Below are 10,803 nucleotides of genomic sequence, written 5' to 3'. Positions count from 1 at the left end.
AAAGAAATATTACAGTTATATACAAATATATACAGATGCATAAAAAATACAGCTAATAGGGTAGGGATTGCATTTATTATACCACAGTTTCATATTAAGGTTGGAAAAAGGATTAGTAGTTTCAGTATATGCCGGTCAAATGCTAGCTTTGCGTTTAGCAGCTCAATGGGTGGAAGAGGTAAGACCATTAAAATCTATCATTTGCTCAGATTCTAGTTCGTCAATAGTCAGTTTGCAAAATAATCAGTCAGACAGTAGACCAGATATATTAATTGGGTTCTGGCACATAACTAGATAAAAGGAAATGAAATGGCAGACAGGACGGCTAAGGAGAGTACCAAATAGTTAAGGGTAGATATTAATGTTAGTTTTGGTATAACAGAAATAAAGGGTATTATTAAACAAAAAGCAAAAGAGAGGTGGCAAAAGTTATGGAATGAAGAAAAGAAAGGAAGGTGGCTTTATAAAATACAAAAGAGAATTGGACCAATGAGAAGATCAGAAAGGAACAGGAGAGAAGAGATGATTATTTCTCGACTTAGAATAGGACACACTGGTTTGAATAGATCGTTATTTTTGATAGGGAAACATCAGACAGGGAAATGTGACTGCGGGGAAGATGAGACTGTGGAACATGTCATTTTGAATTGTAGTAAATATTCGATACAGATGTAGCAGCATAAATGGTACGTTGCCACTTTAAGATAAATTTCGGCTGCTGCATATAAGCAGGTCTCCATCTGCCACGAGGCTGCTTGCTTCATGACGTCGTATCATTTTGGTTCCTTTGTCTGCTGAACTGTGCTGGGTAAGCGTGGCTGTTTCTTTGTTTGTCAGCGTTTATCTTGGTTATTAATGCAAACTGGTCTGCTCCGTTTAGCCTCTTTTGCTGCTCCTCCAAAACCCGGACTGATCTGTTCGTTTGTTTGCTTGGTGCCGGGAAGGTAAGGGCTAGCGTGGCTAGATAACATCCACCCCATATAAACATATAAACCCCATTTTTTTAGCCTCCTGATGAGTCTTGACTACCATTATACTGGATTTGACACTCGCTGCTGTTTTGCCTAAAAGGAACTGTTTTGAGAGATCTATTTGGACTTTCCCCTGCTGTTGGGAGCATTGATGGCACTCCATCTGGATAAAAGTGCAATATTGTAGTGCTGTCGTGCCATTGTTTTACTCATTGTTTTATTTTTTTGTCTTTCTTTTAGGGACTGAGGCTTCTGTGGTGGCGGTGGTGACCCCTGGTGGCGGTTTCTTGTTTTGTGGGAGCTCCTTTATTTTTTTTGTTTGCCGTGTTTTTGTAGTGTCCAGGGTGATCCTTTTTCGTCACTGGATGCTGCCCCTTTTCTCACCACATCCCCCTCCCACTGGTAAGCCTCAGGTTCCTTTTAAAATTTAAATATTTTACAATCAATTTTATTAAAAATGCATTCACTGTTTTAACCATTTAATTGCAGATTATTGTGACTATTTTTAAACAAAGGAAGAATATTGAAGTTAATAAACTTTTGTAAAACTATTTGAATCTTGTCTCATTTCCAGTAGAACTTACCTGTGTCCTTACTATTCTATTTTCCTGGAGTTATTCCAAGTGGCGTTGTCGGTATCCCATATTAACTTTAACATCCAGCACTTGAATTTCACCCCAAAAAAAGAGAGAAAATCCAACCACCCCTCGCAGGTTGCCACAAATTGGCGTTGCTGGTAGGATCTGCTGTGTAAAGTGAGACTTGATTCTTGTGTGTTTTTGTTGTGTTTTTTTATGTTTGTGTAGTGGTGTTGTATTTTGTTTGTTTTGGAAGAGAATTGTTTTGTGTGTACAGGCAAAACAGCAGCGAGCCCGTTAATTATAAAGTATCCAGGTCATGGAGGAGGAGGAGATCCAAGAAATGCGGGACTTGATTGCCCAATTGAAAGCAGACAATGAACGATTACGACAGGAACAGTCACGCTCTGCCCCAGGTACTTCTACTGCTCCTTCTACTCCCAGCACATCTCAGAGTGCTTTGCCTGCCCCGGGTCCACCTTTGTCAGAGAGGTTGGTGTTTGTGCCTCGTGACAGGAAATGTCTGATGTTCCGGGGAAGATCAGGAATAGGGTAAATGAGTGGTTGGAGGAGGCTGAGGCCTGTATGAGGGCAATTTATCACCTGTTGATCAGGCTTTTTATTTGTATGATCATCTCGAGGGTGAGGCACGAGAGGAACTTAGATACCGTCCTAGTGCTGAACGGACTGATCCAGCTTGCATTATTAGAGTGCTAAAAGAGGTATATGGTTATACCGATTCCTATGTCTCGTTGCAAGAGGCTTTCTTTTCTAGAAAGCAGCAGGAGGGTGAAACCCTTCAAGAATTTTCCCTTGCACTAATGGGATTAATGGAGAGGGTTAAAGTTTCTGCACCTACTAGCATGGGTTGAGAGATCAGTTTGTGGAGCATGTTTAAGATGGTCCACTGCAATGTGCATTAAAACAGTTTGTACGGGAGAAACCTGCAGCTACTTTACTTGACGTCAGGGCTGAGCTATTAGGTGGGAACGGGAGGGCTCATCAGGCAGTAGTAGGGCTCGCAGTCTTTCAGTTCCATCACTTGGATTTCAGTATGCTGTCCATGGCATTTCCCAGATTAATTCAGGGGATCAGGGGTCAGGATTGAGGTCCTTGCGTGATATGTTGGTGCAACAACAAGAGCAATTAAATCAACTCACTCAGAGCATTGCCTCTCTTAGTCAAACTCGCCAACAGAGTCGTCCCCCTCGTAATGTCCCTATAGTCTGTAGACGGTGCCAACAGCCAGGCTATTATGCTAGAGAATGTGATGGTGTACGTGTCCCTTCCCATTTTCGCAATCAAGGCCCTCAGCAGCCCTCGAATTCCCTGCCTCATAGCTCTGTGGTCTCGGAAAACTAGTGCCCACTGAATTGTTGAGCCGCAGTTCGGGTGGGGCCACTATTGGCTCAGTCACAGCGCCATATAATGGTATGGATACGCCAAAGCTTGTTGCACTGTGTCCTCATTTAGATGTGTGTTTGGGAGGTGTTCAGGTGCCCTGTCTAATTGACACTGGTTCTATGGTGTCAACCCTTACAGAAAGCTTCTTTAAGGATAATTTCGAGTCTGGGGGCCCTGATGGTTTACGCCCTTGTCACTGGTTGCAGCTTAAGGCAGCAAATGGGTTAAATATCCCCTACCTTGGCTACATAGAGCTTAGTGTTAAACTTTTTGGCAAAGACCTCCCAAACTTCGGGGTTTTAATTGTAAAAGATCCTCATGGCAAAGTGGCTCTCACACCAGGTGTTTTGGGCATGAATGTAATCCAAAAATGCTATCATGAGCTCTTTGTGCAGCATGGCGCAGGATGTTCAGTCAGGACAATGTCCCCCAGTCCCCTCATGAAATTTGGCCCGCATTGCAAAAGTGCCATCAGGCAAGCCTGCAGGGCCCATCAGACTGTGTGGGGAAGGTAAGGGTCAGAGGTCGTGCAGCATGCAGGGTCCCAGGTGGGGTTATGAAGCTTGTGGCTGCTACATGCTCTGATCAGCTGTCACAGGCTGTACTATTTGAGCCTCCTGAGGCAGGTTTGCCTGGAGGTTTGCTTGCTTCTCCTGCTTTGGTCCGTGTGGTGCGAGGCACAGCCTACATACCAGTTGTTAATGTAGGCTCTACAGATATCTTGCTTTATCCACGTACTGTTGTAGGTACTCTGCATCATGTTAATGTTATCAGTCTGCCTGCCGGTGTTAAAGAAGAGCCCTCATATACGGCTAAGGTGTCCTCTCAGGTTGTAGCCCCAACAGTGCAGGACCAAATTGAGGCCATTGATCTCTCCCAACTGCCCAGCACACAACAGGGGCAGCTGAGGACCCTTCTTAGGGATTATTTGTCAGTCTTTGCAGAAAATGACAGTGAGTTGGGGTGTACGAACATAATTAGCCATGACATACCCCTTATTGATGAGACCCCTGAAAACCAGCGATACCGGCATATACCACCGTCAGACTATGAAGCAGTAAAGAATCACATTAATCAGCTACTTAGTACTAATGTGATCAGAGAAAGCTGCAGTCCCTATGCATCTCCCATTGTGCTAGTCAAAAAGAAGGATGGGAGCCTGAGGATGTGTGTGGACTATCGGCAGCTTAACAGCAAAAGCCGTAAAGATGCCTTCCCATTACCACGCATTGAGGAGTCGTTGGATGCACTTACAGCTGCTTGCTGGTTCTCTACTCTGGACTTGGCAAGTGGTTACAACCAGGTACCTGTTGCAGAAGCAGATCGTCATAAAACAGCGTTCTGCACCCTATTTGGTCTATTCGAGTGGAATAGAATGCCATTTGGCCTTTGTAATGCGCCCAGTACATTTCAGAGATTTATGCAGCGCATTTTCTCTGATGAACAGAATCAGACATTATTGCTGTATCTTGATGACATAGTTGTGTTTTCTTCCACTGTGGAACAGCATTTGGAGCACCTGGGGATGGTGCTTGGACGCCTGAAGAAAGAGGGTCTCAAGGCAAAGTTCACAAAATGCTCTTTTCTTCAGCCAGAAGTTAAATACCTAGGCCATGTCATTTCTAGCAAAGGTGTTGCAACTGATCCATCTAAAATTGAAGCAGTGGCTAACTGGCAGCGCCCCAGCACATCCACAGAGCTGAGGTCCTTCCTTGGGTTCGCCAGCTGCTATCGGCGGTTTGTTGCAGGCTTTGCCAAGCTGGCTGCGCCCCTTCCCAACTAGTGGCACATTTAGCCTACGCTGACTTTTCTTTGCTTTTTATTCTAGATGTTGATGCGAGCCATGGTGGTCTGGGGGCTGTTCACTCCAAACAACGGGACGGGGTGGTGCGTCGTATTGCTAATGCCAGCCGAGGATTAAGGCCAACTGAACGCAATATTGATAACTACAGCTCCATGAAACTTGAATTTTTAGCCCTTAAATGAGCCATGACTGAAAAATTCAGAGAGTACTTGTTGGGCCATAAATGTCTTGTATTCACTGATAACAATCCCCTCAGTTATCTTAGTACTGCCAAGCTGGGTGCCTCTGAACACCGATGGGCTGCACAACTTGCCTCCTTTGAGTTCAAGATTCAGTACCGGTCAGGGCATACGAACAGGAACGCAGATGCCTTTCCAGAAAACATCCATCTATGGGAGAACAGGTTGGTGCTTTTCTTCCTGGGAGTAGCCTGCCTGAATCCCTGCAGCTGATGATGGAGAGACAGGATGCTATGCAAGCTGCCATTGCAGTCCTCCCTGAACGTACCACAAAGGATATGCAAGTATTACAACATGCTGACCCAGTTTTGCAGGAACTTTGGACCTTCTGGGCCCGCAAGAAACAACCTGATCGCACAGAGCGAAGGAATTTATCTTTGTCTTTGTTGGCATTCCTGAGGCAGTGGGATCGCCTGGTGGAGAAGGATGGTGTCCTCCACCGCAAGACCTTCCGTCCTGATGGTGCTGAGGAGATGCTACAGCTGTTGCTGCCCACAGCCTTGAAGAAGGAGGTCCTGACGCAAGCTCATCAGGACCATGGCCATCAAGGTGTGGACAGAACTCTCTCACTCCTGAGGACAAGATGTTACTGGCCAAAAATGTCCTCTGATGTTGTTGATTGGTGTAGGTTATGTGAGCGATACCAAGTAGCAAAAGATCAAACCTCGTGCACGGACCTACATGGGCCTTTTGCTGGCGTCACGACCCAATGAGATTCTGGCAATGGACTTCACAATCCTGGAGCCTTCTCAAGATGGGCGGGAGAATGTGCTCATTTTAACTGACGTTTTTAGTAAATACACCCTGGCCATACCAACCAGAGATCAACGTGCCTCTACCGTGGCTCATGTCCTGGTGAATGAGTGGTTTTCAAAGTTTGGGGTACCAGCCCGTGTTCATTCGGACCAGGGGTGTAATTTTGAAAGTTCCATTATTTAGCAACTTTGTCAATTCTATGGCATCAAGAAGTCTATGACCACATCGTACCACCCTGCTGGAAATGGACAATGTGAAAGGTTTAATCGTACACTTCATAATCTGTTGCGTACCCTCCCCACCACCAGTAAAAGGGCATGGACCTCTTATTTGCCACAAGTTGTCTTTTGTTATAACACCACACCACATCAAAGCACTGGAGAAATTCCCTTCTTTCTGATGTTTGGCCAACAACCTAGGCTTCCTTTAGACTTCCTGCTGGGCCATGTATCAGAACCAAGTGCTGGCAGTGTTGACAAGTGGGTTGCAGAGCACCAGACACGCATGTAACTGGCTTTTGAGGAAGCCAGGGAGAAGCTGAAGATTGCTGCAGATAGGAGAAAAAGAAATGATGACCAGCATGTTCAAGATTCTCCTCTCCATGAAGGTCAACTTGTCTTACTGCGAGACACCAGTCAACAGGGAAGACACAAAATTCAGGATCTGTGGCGCTCTAAGGTGTATAAGGTCCTAAAAGTACTGGGTGGCACCGGAGCAGTTTACACTGTGGCTCCTGCAGATGAGCTGAACAAAATTAAAAGGGTCCACAGATCTCTACTGAAGCCAGTTGTTTGCAGTGAAGTCCCAGTATCACCAATTGGGGAACCTCTGTTAAGTGATTCATCCTTTGAGGATGAAACTGATCCTGATTTGTTTTTGAGGGTAAATGTCAACCAACCACCGCCTTCTTTGCCAGTCAACCCACCCATGGCCAGATATGACATGGTTCCTCGGTCCGCTGAGATATATCGTCCTCAAGCGCCTTCAACATCCGCCTCTCAAGCGCCTTCAACATCCGCCTCTCAAGCGCCTTCAACATCCGCCTCTCAAGCGCCTAGTGTTGCTAGCTTAAGTAAAGATGAGGGCCCTCTAAGGGTAATGAGAAGAACTGTGTCCACCATCTCCCAAGAGCAACAGGATTAGTGCATGGGGCTGCAAACTCTCCTGATGCACACTGTAATGCCGTTTGTGTACTGTTTAGACCTTGGTGTTAGTGTTTTTTGGAGTCGTCGCCGGGGCATCGACGCAAGTTGGGGGGGTAGACTGTAGCAGCATAAATGGTACGCTGCCTCTTTAAGATCAATTTCGGTTGCTGCATATAAGCAGGTACCCATCTGCCACGAAGCTGCTTGCGTCATGACGTCGTATCATTTTGGTTCCTTTGTCTGCTGAACTGTGCTGGGTAAGCGTGGCTGTTTCTTTGTTTGTCAGCGTTTATCTTGGTTATTAATGCAAACTGGTCTGCTCCGTTTAGCCTCTTTTGCTGCTCCTCCAAAACCCGGACTGATCTGTTCGTTTGTTTGTTTGATGCCAGGAAGGTAAGGGCTAGCGTGGCTAGATAACATCCACCCCATAAAAACAAAGCCTTTACACAGCATTTTGTTACAGCTGCGCTGCATAGGCGGAATTGTGAAACCGTTTATTTGGCAGCCTGGTAATGCAACAGGTAAGCGGCTATCATGAATAGTAGTTTCATCAGCAGTTGTATTGATGGTTTGCTTTGATGGTTTGCTTTATTTTTTTTTTAGCCTCCTGATGAGTCTTGACTACCATTATACTGGATTTGACACTCGCTGCTGTTTTGCCTAAAAGGAACTGTTTTGAGAGATCTATTTAGACTTTCCCCTGTTGTCGGGAGCATTGATGGCACTCCATCTGGATAAAAGTGCAATATTGTAGTGCTGTCGTGCCACCGTTTTACTCATTGTTTTATTTTTTTGTCTTTCTTTTAGGGACTGAGGCTTCTGTGGTGGCTGTGGTGACCCCTGGTGGCGGTGTCTTGTTTTGTGTGTTTTGTGGGAGCTCCTTTATTTTTTTTGTTTGCCGTGTTTTTGTAGTGTCCAGGGTGATCCTTTTTCGTCACTCGATGCTGCCCCTTTTCTCACCACTTCCCCCTCCCACTGGTAAGCCTCAGGTTCCTTTTAAAATTTAAATATTTTACAATCAATTTCATTAAAAATGCATTCTGTTGGGCCCTCAGGATTGTGTGCTGAGCTGTGTTAGGGTTTCTCTTACCTTTCCTCCTCAGAGTCTCCAGCCCAGAAGAGCCTCCAGCTGGTTCCAATTGGACGCAATCAGGGAGCAGTATTTAGAGGAGTGGATTTCCTGGGAAGGACGCCAGTCGGTTAATTTCCACGCAGTGGTAACTTACCAGCTAGCTCTTCTGAAACTGAACTCTGTGTCTTGGCTCAAGCTCACCTCCTTGTCTTCCTTGTCCCCTAGAAGCCTTGCAGTCCCAAGTCGGTTCTCTTCTCAGTCCTCCTGGATCCATCCTCCGCTGCTCACCTGCCTGTCCACCCTCTGGAGCTCTCAAGTCGAAACCCGACACCTCAGCCAAACTCAATCTCTGTGGGCTCATCCAACCTCCCCTCCATCTGCTCCGCTCTCCATGGATCTGTAAGGAGTTTGCATCTTTTCTAGTTCACTCAGTTCCCCGGCCCGAATCTAACTGATCTCTCTCTCTGTGCAGTTCCTGATTAAGCTGCTGTTTCCTGAGCATCTTCGCCGGTCCAAAACTATCTCTCTGTTAAAACTTTTCAATAAACTTTCTAAACCGCTTCCTGACTCGTGTTGTGTCTGCGTCAGAGTCAACTCTAGAATCATGTCACATTCACTGTTTTAACCATTTAATTGCAGATTATTGTGACTATTTTTAAACAAAGGAAGAATATTGAAGTTAATAAACTTTTGTAAAACTATTTGAATCTTGTCTCATTTCCAATAGAACTTACCTGTGTCCTTACTATTCTATTTTCCTGGAGTTATTCCAGGTGGCGTTGTCGGTATACCATATTAACTTTAACATCCAGCACTTGGATTTAACCAAAAAAAAAGAGAGAAAATCCAACCACCCCTCGCAGGTTGCCACACAAACAGGTTAATAAGGAAACTTAGTGACATGAAAATGAAAGTTGACATTGTCGATTTATTGCAGAAGGAATCAGGAAGCAGAGGATATATATATATATATATATATATATATATATATATATATATATATATATATATATATATATATATATATATATATATATATATATATATATATATTTATTTATTTTTTTTATTTATTTTTTTTCTTCCTGCCATGTGGTCCACACTCCATACGAGTTGGTGGCGGTAATGCCACCAACTGGTAACTGCCAACTGTCAATAAAACTCAATGAGAAGAAGAAAACAAAAAAAATAGATATTGAAATTTAAATACATTTTTTTATTGACTTGTTATTGCCACTCGCAGTCAGAAGACTCCAAGGTCGTCTGTGTGCCATCCCAGGGACTCCTATTCAGTCAAAATTGTGTGTGTGTGTGTATATATATATATATATATATATATATATATATATATATATATATATATATATATATATATATATATATATATATATATATATATATATATATATATATATATATATATATATATACCGTAAATTCTCTAATATAGGCCCGGGCCTTTATTTCACTCAAGTGCATCGCGGTCCAGGCCTTTATTGGATAGAGGCCAGTATTAGAGACAGGCCTCTATTGCTATTTGAGCAAAACAGACTACCAGTGGAATGAATAAAAATGAGATTTTGTGTCTATTTGAACCTATAAAACACTAGGTTCATTTATTGAAAAAGTACAGTTACCATGTCTCGCTTGGTTTGAAGTAAAAAAAAAAACTAAAAATCCTCCAATTCTGTTTAATTCTCCTCCTCAGTTTCCTCCTCCTCTTCATCTCTCCCTTTAATCTCCTCATCACTCGCGCTCCTCCTGTTCTGCTGCGTGTCTGTTCTCTTCCTCGCGCAGACGGGCAGCAGCAGGGCATGTCGTCCAGCTGCACAGGGCTGTGGTACTTGTATGTTACTACCACAAGTATAATGTTGAGGTATGCCCAGAAAAAACGTTTATAGCCCCGGCCTGTATTAGAGACCGGCCATTATTTACCTCCTCTGACAGCGAGACCGGCCATTATTAGAGACCCGGCCGCTATTGGAATACAGGCCAATATTAGAGAATTTACGGTATATATGTGTATGTTCTCTAGTAATATTTATTTTATATCCTCTGTAAATAGTTGTAGTAATTTTAAAATCTAATGTAAATACTTGTTTCCCTAAAACTAAACTGATGTTGTCACTGAGAAATTGTTCTAAGTTTACTTAAATTGTAAAGAAGTGATGAAACAGATCATGCAAAAAGGTTAAAAGACTTAAAGAACACACTGACAACAATAAATTTATAAACAATTTAATAATTTAACAATAACAGCAACACAGAATCTCAACGTCTGTCCACCATCCTCTCCAATAAATTAAATAATCTGTCCATCCTTTCCCGCCTCCCTCTGCCATCTGATATCCTCCCTGTTTAAATCAACCAGCTCGTCACTCCTTCTCTTCCTCCTTTCCCTCCTCTCTCCTGGCCTCTCATCCTCATTCTCTTCCTCATCTTCACCCTGATGCTGCTCAGCCTCTGCAGCACCTGGCCCTGGTGTGTCCTCAGGGACAACATATTCTCATTATGAGTGCGTGTGAAATCGTACGAAAAGTTATGCACACTATTTCGTACATTTTTGGACGTTTTTCCTTAAAAAACCACATCAGTGTGCATGCGCTGGCAGACAGAAAAAAAAAGCAGATCTGCTGACGGATGTAAAAATGTGAAAAACAGTACAATAATCACTAATTCATGTCTCTAACTACACTATATTGCCAAAAGTATTTGCTCACCCATCCAAATTATTGGAATCAGGTGTTCCAATCACTTCCATGGCCACAGGTGTATAAATTCAAGCACCTAGGCATGCAGACTGTTTTTACAAACATTTGTGAAAGAATGGGTCG

At 43.6% G+C, this 10,803-nt stretch overlaps 1 long non-coding RNA gene across 1 annotated transcript; it reads left to right on the top strand.

The window, feature by feature from the left end:
- The first annotated feature begins 7,073 nt into the window (after positions 1 to 7,073).
- LOC119773245 lies at positions 7,074 to 8,628 on the top strand. The gene is made up of 5 exons (XR_005279365.1): positions 7,074 to 7,154; positions 7,705 to 7,875; positions 8,001 to 8,114; positions 8,195 to 8,368; positions 8,442 to 8,628. It is a non-coding gene; the product is annotated as an uncharacterized LOC119773245 (long non-coding RNA).
- The last annotated feature ends 2,175 nt before the right edge of the window (positions 8,629 to 10,803 follow it).

Source organism: Cyprinodon tularosa, unplaced genomic scaffold, assembly GCF_016077235.1.
Source record: "Cyprinodon tularosa strain WSP-4 unplaced genomic scaffold, ASM1607723v1 ctg752, whole genome shotgun sequence".
Classification (NCBI taxonomy): domain Eukaryota; kingdom Metazoa; phylum Chordata; class Actinopteri; order Cyprinodontiformes; family Cyprinodontidae; genus Cyprinodon; species Cyprinodon tularosa.
Note: the sequence above shows the minus strand (reverse complement) of the source record. Positions and strands in the feature narration are given on the sequence as shown.